A 12857-nucleotide genomic window follows, 5' to 3' on the forward strand; every position below is an offset into this window, starting at 1 on the left:
ATTGGAGGGGGTGTTTTCCCCACAACAAGCAGTTCTCTGCCACACCAGCTGGGTGTCCTAAAATTCAATGCAATTCTGACACTCTCTACCTGGAAACAGGTCCCACAGGTGAAGGGCTCAGTCCTACAAGACTACACCAACCCCCCCCACACACACACACACACCTCAGATGCCAGTCACAAGCCCAGATGTCACCTGGGCTCTTGACCAACCAGCTATAGGTCAGAGGTTCCCACCACCCCCTCCTCAGGTGTGATTCATTTGCTAGAGGGGCTCACAGAACTCAGGGAAACACTTTCCTAACTGCTTATCAGTTTATTATAAAAGAATAGGTTGAAGGATACAGATGAGCATGGGGATGGAAGAGACGCACAGGACAAGGTACAGCGAGGGGGCACGGAGCTTCCAGGCTCTCTCTCCCAGCACCCCCAAGTGTTCACCAGCCCGGAAGCCCTCTGAGCCCCAGACTTTTGGGATCTCTATGGAGGCTTCCTCATGTAGGCATGATGGACCAATAACTCCATTTCTAGCTCCTCTCCCCACTCTGGAGGATGGGGGGCGGGGCTGAAAATTCCAACCTTCTAATCATGGCATGGTCTTTCTGGTGACTAGCCCTGGCCAGGAGCCCACCAAGCATCACCTCAGTAGAGCAAAGAACATTGCTATCACCCAGAAAAGTCCAAGGGATGTGGGAGCTCTGTGTCTAGAACCGGGTCAAGACCAAATAGTACAACAGATGCTCTGTGTGCTCTGATCCCTCAGGGAAATACAAGGGTTTTAGGAGCTCTGGCCAGGAACCAGGGCAGGGACCAAGATAGGTTTTTTTCTATTATCTTACACTTGTCTATTACAGTTATCTTGTGAAAACAGCTGGACCGGTTATCAGCAAATTTGGACAAACGATTCCTAAAGGTTGGACGTCAACTAAAAGCCAATGGCAAAAGTGAAATTCAACCCGGGGGCCTCAGAGGAGGCTGTGCGTCTACCGAAATGCAGTGCCTGAGCCACACGTATTCTCATGGCCTGCACAGAACAAGCCAACCTGGGTTTCAAACGTAAGCCCTGAACCAGGTTTCAAGGGCAGCCATTCAGGACGAAGAGAGCGTGTTCAAGCAGCTGCTCCCAGAGCAACACCGCCCAGTGCACCCTGGGTTGAGCAGCAGTGGAATGAACGACCTTTCTGAGCAGTGTAGAGAGGCCAGGCGCAAACAGGTTAAGAGAGAGAGAGGCCGAAGGGCAGGTGGGAGTATCTTGGGGCAGAAACCACTTTGGATGTCGTCCGCTTCTCACAGTTCCTTCTGCACCCATCAGGCTCTCTCCAGACACGCACGGGTGGTACTCTAACCCTGGGGTGGATCTCCTGTGAGCGGAGCCCTGAGCTTCCTCACTCCTTCTAGGAACCTGCAGCTATGAGGGGATTGAATCATTCATTCATTTGTTCATTCGTTCATTCATTCATTCAAATGTGTTAAGCATTGCCTATGTCAGACTCTGTGCAAGATGCCAAGAGCGTGGGAATTCTTAGGACTCATACTCAAGTGGAGAACACAGAAATGTCAACAGATTGTTATAGGATAATTAAAATATACACAAAGATGAAACACCACACTATCCCCGGGAAAGAAGCGATCCAAGTCAGTAGCGGGAGAAATGGAGAGAAGGCAAGGGACTGGAGCGGCGTCTCTCCACCAGGGGTGATTCTGCCCCCAGTGGACAGATCTCTACAATAAAGAATTGTCCAGCTCAAAAATGCCTGAATGGGAGAAATACAAAGAAGGTAGAATCTGTGGCTTTTAGCAACTGATTGATATGTGGGTGAGGAAGAGGAACTGAGGAAGCAGGGAGAACTGGCACTTTCCCTGCTTGGGAGACACAATACCTGGAAACTGGGTCCATGAATGCGGGTCAGATAATCAGGAGCAGAAACAGGTTTCTGAAAAGGCCATGACTTTAGTACAGGACATGCTTAATTAAGTTCATGAGGGACATCCAGAGGAAGATGGATAAGTGGGTCTAGAACCTTACTACTCAGTGTGGTTTGTGGACGAGCAGCATGTGACTTGCGAGCTTGCTAGAAACAGTGTTTCACGTAGCCCTCCTGCATTTTGAGAAGCCAGGTGATTCATGTGCACATTCACATTTGAAAAGCATTTATCTAGAGCACAAGAGACAGTCTGAGGTAGAGCTGTAGCTGTGGGGGAAAGGGAATATCCTACATTACTGCTTATTCCTCCAGCAACACGGAGATGTGGGTATGATCAGGGCCACTGGTTGTACAGGGTCTGGTTGTACGGGTTGTGCACTACACAAAGGTGCCTAGTTAAGGATGAGGCTGACAACTGACACGTACTGTGAAAGGAAACGATGCATTCCTCTTACTGTACTTGCCAAGTTATGGGCACAGGGGCTGTGATCGTCCAGAAGGGGTACTGTTCTAATTTACACAAAAGCTGGTGGTTTCCGTGGTATAATGGTCATCTTGTTCTCCTCACAGAAAAGCCCTGTGGCCTAGCAGCGGCCCTGAATATAACACTTCCACATCCCCTCATCGGCAGTTTTGAAATCTATAAACCTTGAAAACCAAAAATCTTTTTATAGATTTACAGCTCACTTGGCAGCAAAACCTCACCTTAACTAACATGAGACTAATTATAGTCTTTATTTATCCCACTTACTGTGAATATTCATACATTTCCCTACAGAAATATTAATGTGTGTTATTACAGTATCCAGCCCTGCGCCCTCCCAGAATATCGGGTAATGCAGGCTATTGGCACAGCATTATTTTTCTACAATTTGAAAATTTCTGAATTCTAAAACACATCTGGTCCAAGGGTTGCCAAGAAGAACTGTCGACTTGGACCCTAATTTTACGGATGGGGAAACTAAGGCTCAGAGAGGTTAAGTACAACACCAGGGAGCCAAGGTCCGAACCTCCTGCTCTTTCTGCATCACGCTAATTCCGAGAAGCTTACTGAGTAGGACACTGATCGGTACACAGCCCAGGCCCTTCTCTCACCGGTAATGTGTATTTTCCGACAGAAGCGTGGGTAAGAGACGCGAGGATCTGTTTCATTCGGGGCTCTCCTGACAGATCGCCAGTCCCTGCCCTTGAGCGGCACATTTCCACACAAGCCCCCAGGTGTTCCGACAGCACTTAGCCCAAAGCCAAGCACCCCATGCTGGACATGTCCGTCCGTCAACTTCAACCTTAACGGGCAGGCACAGAGAATGCCCGCAATTTTGCAAAAAGAATGAAAGCAAGTGAATTCTCGTTGGATGTGTGATTGATACGATACAAACACGAGCGGAACAGCAGGGACCACATTCTGCTGCGCTATTCTTATTCTGCACATGGAGGTCTCAGCAGCAGCCGCAGGATCCCAACGCCAATTCCTTCTTGAAAAGGCATTTGCTTGCTTTGGAGAACACAGCGCCTGTCATCTCTTCCGAACCAGGGGCCGCTCCTGATTCCTCTGCTCCTTCAACAAAGAGCTGACTTTATTCTCCTCCCAGAAATGAAGCTGGAGCTATAAATTATTAGCCAGATAAGAGTCGGTGTAGCATCCTCTCTGAAATTCTGCAAACTCTAAAATTACATTTCTGTGGCATTCTGGGATCTGTATTCCTCACTTTTGAGCTTACATGTTGGGCTGTTGCCACAAGGTAAATGTTGGAAATTTGGCATCTTGTCATCCTAATCAATGATTATCCATTCTCTATTTTGAACTTAAGCTTTTTAATAAAAATGTTTGTTTTAAAAAAAAAACCTCTTATTGGGGCACCTGGGTAGCTCAGTCGGTTAAGCGTCTGCCTTCGGCTCAGGTCATGATCCCAGGGTCCTGGGATCGAGCCCCGCATCAGGCTCCCTGCTCGGCAGGGAGTCTGTTTCTCCCTCTGTCTGCCGCTTCCCCTGCTTGTGCTCTCTGTCAAATAAATGAATAAAATCTCTAAAAAAAATAAATAAAATTTTTTTTAAAAAAACCTTATTTAAAAGGATTTCAGTGATTACAGAAAATCATTTTCGGATTCATTTCTGATTCTTTCCATTGTCTACACATGAATTAGGCATTTTTGTGTCTTTATGTACCACTTTGTATTATTTTATATACACATTTACATATCTTCTCCGGAGAAGTATTCATTCAAATCTTTTGCCGATTTTAAAAATTGGCTTTTTCTTCCTGGTATCAAGTTGTAAGCTTTCTTTATAAGTTTTGCATTGAAGTCCATTATCAGAAACGTGTTTGGCAAATCTTTTCTTCCAGTCTGTGGCTTGCCTCTTCAATTTCTTAATAGCATCTTTCAAAGATGAAAACGTTTCAATTTTGATGAAGTCCAATTTCTCAATTTTTATTTTGTGGCAGGTTGTGCCCTATGTAAGAAATCTTTGCCCTCAATAAAGTCGCCAAGATTTTCTCCGGGGCTTTCTTACAGAGGTATTAAAGTCTTAGCCCCCACATTTAAGACTGTATCCATTTAGAGTTAATTTTGTATATGGTATGAAGGGTCAGAGTTAAGACCATATAGATATTTGGTTTTTTGAATGCCATTTGTTGAAAAAAGTGTGCTTTTCTCACCTTGGTATTGTGTCAAAAAGCAAGTGACCACCCACACATATGTGGGTATCTGTCTGGATTCTACTCTGTTCCACTGACATCATACTGTTGTAATTACTAGAGTTTCATAATAAGTCTTGAAATCATGTAGTGTCATTTCCTTCAGCAGGCTTTTTTTTTTTTTTTTAATTGCACTGGCTCCAAACTCCAACATAAGGTTTAATAGAAGTGGTTGGGAGGAAAGCATTTGTTTTTGAATATAAAGATTGATGCCAGCTAGAGATCTTCTGCAGATGCCCATTATCAGCAAACTGAGGCAGCCACTTTGCTATTATGCATCTATGTTCATGGGAAACACTAGTCTGTAGTTTCCTTTTCTTGTAATGTGTTCATCTGGTTTTGATGTCGGGAGAATGCTGATCTCATAACATGACTTAAGAAGGGCTCCTTCTCCTATTTTCTGGAAGAATCTGTGCAGAAATTGTCATATTTCTTCCTGTTAAGTGGAATTCACCTGTGAAGCCAACTGAACCTGGAATTTTCACTGTGGGAAGACCTTTAATTATAAATTCATTTTACTTAATAGATGTATGGCTCATTAAGCTATGTAACTTTTCCTGACTGGGTTTTAGTAGTAAAAAGTCATGGAAGGTGCTTTTTAGGCTAGTTTTTTTCCTAGAACTAATGAAACCCCATTTGTAAGCTGTGGCCTTTCTAAGGATCCTCGTTAGTGCCCTGAATACTCAGTGAGACCTGTCTCTCTGGCTAGAGGAGATGCAACTCCTGCCTGGCACGGTGTAACCTCTGGGATTATTGTTCTGTCTTTGGGAGTTGTTCTTGGCTGGCCTTGTGGGATTCTTCTCCACACGTGCACTCACTGGCATTTAGTCAAAGACTCAAGAGGACCCCTATCTAAATGTCTGAGCCTCTTCCTCAACATGTTTCTCCTCCCTGGGGCACCCTACTCTGCCAGTTCTAGAAACGTTGGCCTGTCAGAGCGTCAGTCCATCTCCTCAACTCAGAGGGACTGGTGGACAGAGTCTGGGATTCTCCTCCAGGAGCCGCGCTTTGGGAATTCCCTCCAGACAGAAAGCTTTGGCCAAGGTAGGCCTCAGCTCAACTGTTCCCTTTTCTCAGGGATCCCGGTCACGTTCTGCCCGCTGTCCAATGTCTGAAAATAGATTGATTCCTAGATTTTGTCCATTTTTCTAGTTTGAGGGGGGGAGGTAATTCTGGATGGTGTTCATCCCTCGTGGGCCAATGCAGATGTCTGCTTGTTGTTCCAATAGCTGCAGCTAAGACAAGGTCCCATGGCTTATTTAGCTAATCCCTTCATGCTGAGAATTTGGAGCATTTCTCTAATTTTTAAAGAAATTATAAACAGTGCCAATATGAACATTGTTTTAAAAAATAAAAACAACTCTTTTTTTTCCCCCAGGATATTTCCTTGAGATTCAGCAGTGATACCAGAACAAAGGACTTGAGCAATTTCATAGTTTTTGTTGCAATATTTCCTTACTGTCCCCAGACAGATGAATCCCATTTACAGTGTCACTAGGCAATGTAGTACGAATACATATTTCTCCTGATCGCCAGCAATGGAATTTATCACTTTATTTTTGTGAGTTGGAACCATGATTAATGGTGCCTAGAAGGTGGCTCAATTTATTTTTTTTTTTAAGATTTTATTTATTTATTTGACAGACAGCGAGAGAGGGAACACAAGCAGGGGGAATGGGAGAGGGAGAAGCAGGCTTCCCGCGGAGCAGGGAGCCCGATGCGGGGCTCGATCCCAGGACCCTGGGATCATGACCTGAGCCGAAGGCAGATGCTTAACTGACTGAGCCACCCAGGCGCCCCTATTATTTTTTTCTTATACTGCTAGGAAAATTGTGCATTTTTCCATCACATAATCCAATATCCGAATTTTCTCATGTATTCGCTATGTGTTCATCAGCCTTGACGAGGCAGCAGGAGGAATTAGGGTATGTTGTACCTCGTAGGACCTCATTACATCTTGTAGGAGAGCAGGCTATTTGCAGCTGTGCTTTCACATAGCTTTCAGTTTACATAGGACTTTCCGTTGTGTGTCTCTGTAAGTAGCAGATAATTACATTTTGCTCGTAATTCTGTCAGTGGCTCTTTACCCAGAGGATTTCATCTGTTCAACTTAAACATAAGTGATACATTTAGATTTTTTTCACCACTAGATTCTAAATATGTTTTTAATTATTACAGTGACTTGCTTTCTCATTTTACTTGCATGCTGCTGCAGTAAATTGTAATGTCTTGATTTCTCTTCATTCTGCTTTCAAGCTACAGGGCTTTAAATTCCACAAGTCTTGGGGCGCCTGGGTGGCTCAGTCGGTGAAGCATATGCCTTCAGCTCAGGTCATGATCCTGGGGTCCTGGGATCGAGCCCTGCTCAGCGGGGAGCCTGCTTCTCCCTCTGCCTCTGCCCCCCACCCGCTTGTGCTCGCTCTCTCATGCTCAATCTCTCGCTCTCTCAAATAAACAAATAAAGTCTTTAAAAAATTCCGCAATTTACAGTGGTAAATTCTTACCCCTGTATTCCTAGTGTCGGCCTCAGTGCCTGACACGCTGATTTATTCATTTAAAACGGAATTATTGGGATCCTAGGTTGAGTGCAATGGAGGCCAGGTGTGTGGATGAACCCAGAAATCTGAAATCTTTGTAAGAGTCGAGTTTATATCTTGTGCTTCCCCTATTTTTGGGGTCTGACGTACAGACCTTGATGTTCTGTCACGAACCACGCCCTCTGGGAAGGTCCGAGGCAACTGCTCTTTCAGAAAAACCCCCACGTAATTCAGATCAATAGTGCTCCTCAGGAGAGTCCTCACAGCTGTGGGATTTGGGGTTGACAGAGCGTTTCTGTACCTCTTGCAAACCCCTGTTGGGTTTCTAAAAGAACGGTCAATGTGGTCTATGTTAAAGGTCAGGTGAAAGGTCAAGCGACCTTGAAAGTTCAAGCTGGTCATCCTGCAGGAACACGGACCACCCCCTAGCTCCCAGCTTCCTGCACATTTTCTCCAAGCCTTCCTTTGCTAGTCGCCATGTGTGAAGGGGTAAACTCCAAATTTATCTTGTTCTTCCATCCCTCAATGTTTTCGTTCTTCCTAAATCCTTGGTAAAGCCTGTCTGTAATTCTGATGTTTAAAATCTTCACCCACCATCTTGGAGCATTGCCCCTAGGTGGATTTCTAGGTCGTTCCCTCGCAATGACCTGAGATGGCCATTCAGCTCATGATAATCGAGCTTTAATGATTTCTGATTGCCCTGGCCTTTCCTCCGGAGCCCTAGACACTGTTGGGATTGACTGGTTCTACTTACTTTATCAAGCACGTGCCAGGATTCCCGAGGTCTGTCTGTCTTGCTCGCCTTCATGATTCAGTTTTGATTTAGGGCCGCTGTGCAGGTGGCACCTTCCGCTCTCCGGAGCGGTTCTCTGGGCTGATGCAATAACCCTCATTAAACTTTGTGGAACTGCCCAACCCTGGGTCCAAATAGAACCCCACGCAGAAGTCCAGTCTAAAAAAGAGGCATGCCCGGGGGCGCCTGGGTGGCTCAGTCAGTTAAGCGTCTGCCTTCGGCTCAGGTCATGATCTCAGGGTCCTGGGATCGAGCCCCGCATCAGGCTCCCTGCTGAGAGGGGAGCCTGCTTCTCCTTCTCCCACTCCCCCTGCTTGTGCTCTCTCTGTCAAATAAATAAATAAAATCTTAAAAAAAAGAGAGAGAGAGAGAGAGACACGCGCAGAGCTGCTTTGGTCTTTGTTGGTGGTTGGTGGAAGGGGACTGAGGAGGTCTGGAGCCTTCCCAACCTCTGCACCCCCACGAGATCTCTGACAATCCAAGGGCTCCACTGAGGGTTTTAATCAAGCTGCTCTTGTGTCAAACGTGCCTCCCCACCGACTAGTTCCCCAGACACATTCCTGAGCCTGAGCTCGGTGTTTCATGCTTTGCTCCACTTTCCTTTTTAACAACCACCATTTCTAACATAATCTTTCACATCGACTCATGTCTTATTCTTTATGCTTCCTTGAGGGTCTGCAGAAATCTGGGCAGATTTGATTTAAAAAAAAAAAAAAGCTATTTATACTTTGGGATTGTGAAGGAGCCAGGAAAGAAATGTTTGGGATTTTAAAAATACACATATGGGCTTCTTTTTATTTATTAACAGCTTTTATACATTTTCAATATTATTCCTTAAAGCAGCTGTTTCTTTGAGTTCTCTTTCACACCTGCCTGTCACTTTGGATTTCCATTTGTTAATTTACAAATCTTAAGTGGAAATGATAAAAGCAAAGCACAAGGTAATTTTCCTGATTTTAAATTTTACTTACATATTTGAGAGTCATTCGTGGATACCCAGCTGGGGTCACAGAGAGACCATGAGTTTATTCTCTATCCACGAAATACTGTTTCTGAGTTGTTAATAATAATACAACATTTGCCAAACTTAGTTATGTTTGTGTGTTTTTCCTCCACTAGATTGTGAAACTCTGAAGAGAATTTTTTTTTTCTTCATCCCTCATCGGACTTAGTATGAGGCAAGTGAGTAACATGTGCTTAAATAGGAAAGCATCATCCATTTGTACTTTTTAAAAATCTTAAGAAAGCCTGTTTAAAATATTAACAATCTTGGCATCGGGACAAATCTGACACAAAGGGACTTAAAGAGGGAAATGAGAATAGGGATCGTGCTCTTTTTTCTAGATGGAAAAGAATACCGTGTTCTCCACTGGTCTCAAAGAGGGCACATTTTCAGATGACAAGTGGCTCTCCAAGTTAGTGAAATGGCAAAATGGCAGGGCTGATATGACGCTGATCGCTCTTTAATATGGAAAATATGAAAGGGGAAAATACCCAGAGTGAACAGACATGAGGGTAGCTTGAGATTACCGTATTGCTGGAAGCCATTAGCTCTATGTTCAGTTTTGGCAAAAAGGATGCAGCCGTACACTCAGCGTCGCTGTTAATTGCAGTGACAGGACACAGCAGAGGTGAGTCTCTGCCTTCTGGGCCCTGGGCGCATGAGCACCCTGTATTGGTCACACGAGGGCTGAGCGGCCTCACCGGGAATGGATCACTCAGGGCCCCGGGCAGGGACCTGGACACAGTCGTCAGTTGGTCACAGCATTGTTAGGCTCATGTTATTCGAGGTGCGGGGCAAGGCCAGGAGCAAATCCCTGCCGGGCTGAGCTTATCCATTCATCATTCCACATGCATTTATTGAGACCTCAAGGAACATCAAGGTAAAAGTAAATAACAGAACAGGTCCTCAAGTTGGTCACAGATGACAGGATAATAACAGTAAAATATGGTAACGGCATAGCTTAGTATCCTCCCGGGGGTGGGGGGTGGGGTAATCATGTTTAGACAATGACACTTAATTGCTGATGTTTGCCAGTCTGTGACTATTATTCCTGCCACCCAATGTGGGAATGAGCGTCCTGCAATATACACACCACTCAGGATCCCAGAGAAATGACCTCCATACAAATGCCCAATGGTCCAAATTATTCTAAAATGAACAAATGAAACTCACGCCTGGTCTTACTCTTGAATATAGCTGTTTAATTAATTACACACCCCATCGGCCTGAAGTGTCTCTAATGTCATGGTGGCCTACATAAGCAAACCAAAATCTAAGCCTATAAATGCCTCCGGGTTATGAAATCAAAAGGCTACGGACAACCAATCACAAACAGCCAACTAAGCCACAGCCCATCAGATCATTTCGTCTGTTTGCTTCCACACTTGCTCTCTGTAAGCCTTCCCGGGTCTCCTGCCAGCCAAGCTAATCTTCACCGTGTTCAGTCTGGTCTTACCCAATTCAAAAGATTGTTGCTGAAACTCTTAAAATTCTTTATATGCCTCAGTTTATCTATGTAACAGAGCATACAGTTAGGAATCTCCAAATATTCGGGAAAGCCATCCAAAGCAAAGAGAAGAAGTAAATCCAGAGGAAATAGATTAAAACAAACAAAAACAGGGCTCTGATCTTCCAGGAGGTAAGAGAGGATATTGTATTCATAAAACAAGAAAGGCCAAAAACAAGGAACAAATAGAGAATAAAAAGAGCTCTTGGAAATTAAAAGCAGGATAGCCAAAATAAATTCAGTTGAAGGAGGAGGAGATGAGGAATGCTCACAAGAAGAAGACAAAAAAAAAAGATGAGAGAGATGGCTAATCTATCCAGGAGGTAAAACTTCTAACAAATAGGAATTCTAGGAAGATAAAGTAGTGAGTAGAAAACTATCAAAAATAGGGGAAATTTTTCCAGAAGCAAGGGAGGGACTCTGTTCAGTACAATGAATAAAAAAACGCCTCCACCAAGAGGCATATCATTGTAAAATTTCATAACACCAGGAACAAAAGCTTCTGGTAAAAGAAAATGAAGGTGAGTGGAAAAATAAAACTAGCATCTAAGGAGGGTGGCAAGAAGCAAAAATTACAATATCGTGCATATCTGATTGAATATGACATAGTGTGCATTTGAGTTTACCACCTCATTTTCCTGAAAACTCACTGACATGAGAGGAGCAAAAAAAAGAAGTAACGAGAATAAACTCATAGAATTGCTTAGAATTGAAAAGGGAGCAGGGGAGCGGGCATCTGCAGTCTTAAATGGTGAATACCAGGAATATGGGAGGTAGAAGGGGGAACACACCAAAAAAAACAGGGAAGGAGCCCCCCTACCAAGACACACAGCAGAGTTCTTGCATCTGGGTGCCTCTGGGGACAAACATGGGATGAAGAACAGACATTGATGGAAATGATAGAAAAACCTCAAGTAGCGGCATCCCTCACCCCTACCAGTGATGGTGGGATTTGCCCCTGGACTGAAACCGGAGGAAAATGCTCCAAAAATTGGACCAGGACAATACAGGGTGGTTGAGCCCTCAAAGTAGAGAAAGCCAGCCTCATTTGGACATTTTTGGGGAAGAAACCCAATGTATCTGCCTGTTCCTAACATGAATATGCTTTAGTGAAAGATTTTAGTGAAGGCTGCCATTGGATATGCCCAGTAACCCCCACCCAAAATACGCGTGCACGCACGTGCCGCACGCACACCGTATAGTCAGCCCTCTCATTCAGGAAAGAGGCCACTAAAGACAGAGAAAATCATGTTAACTACCTACATGAATGAACCAGTGTTTCACAATTAAATACAAAGAGGTAACAGTCTTAGGCATGCAGAGCAAAGCTCCTGCACAAAGGACAAACAGATCAAACAATGGATGCTGTGTATCGCTCAGGGCTTTTAGCTGCGGAGCACCGCATCCACTCTGAGTGTATACATGTGATCAATGGATATTTAAAGACCTACTCTAAACTGGGCAGAGTGCTTGGTATGGGGAGTATGGCAACGGACAAAGGAGACAATCCCTTCCTTACCGTCAGGTGTGTCCAGGCCTTCTGGCCGAAGAACAGCAAGTGCAAAGGCCCTGAGATGGGCTCCAGGATGGCTTGGGAAAGGGAAGAGAGCTTGGAGAGAAGGTCAGACCACACAGGCCTTTCAAGTCATTCTAAAGACCATCTTCACTAGCCAGATGCAGAACCATTAGAGAGCTTTGAGCCAAGGAGAAAAATGATTTTACCTTTAAATGGGTCACTTTGGCTTTGTGTTGGAAAGAGACTGTAGAGGGATAAAAATGGAGGGAGGGAGACCCGTGAAGACACTAGCACAATCATCCATATCAGAGGACAGTGGTTTCATCCAGGGCGAGTACAGCAGAGATGAGCAGAAAGGGGCAGATTTTAGAAATACCGTGAAGGTAGATCTGACAGGGATTGCTGATGGCTTGGTTATCAGTCAAGAGAGAGAAGGAGAAGCCAAGGGTGATTCCAAGCTTTTGGTCTCAGCCACTGGAAGGATAGGGCAGTCATTCACAGAGATGAGGGAGTCTGAGAGGAGGAGCACATTGGGGGCAGGAGTAAAGATCAGAAGTCTGGTTTTAGACAAGTTAAATTTGCGATTAATGTACTATTTAGCTATTGCTACCTAACAAATTACCCCCAAACTTAGTGGCTGAAAAACACCACACACTTTTTTAATTCATTAAATAATTTTTAAAAATCAACAGTGTTATATTTCAGGTGTATAATATAGTGATCAACAATTCTATACATTACTCAGCTCATCACAACAAGTGTACTCTTAATCCCCTTCACCTATTTCCCCCATCTCCCCACCCACCTGCCCTCCAGTAACCATTGAACCATATTCAATCAGACAGGTGGGGCTGTGGTCTCATTGAAAAGCTCAAATGAGAG

This window comes from Phoca vitulina, unplaced genomic scaffold (assembly GCF_004348235.1).
Source record: "Phoca vitulina isolate PV1807 unplaced genomic scaffold, GSC_HSeal_1.0 scaffold19, whole genome shotgun sequence".
Classification (NCBI taxonomy): domain Eukaryota; kingdom Metazoa; phylum Chordata; class Mammalia; order Carnivora; family Phocidae; genus Phoca; species Phoca vitulina.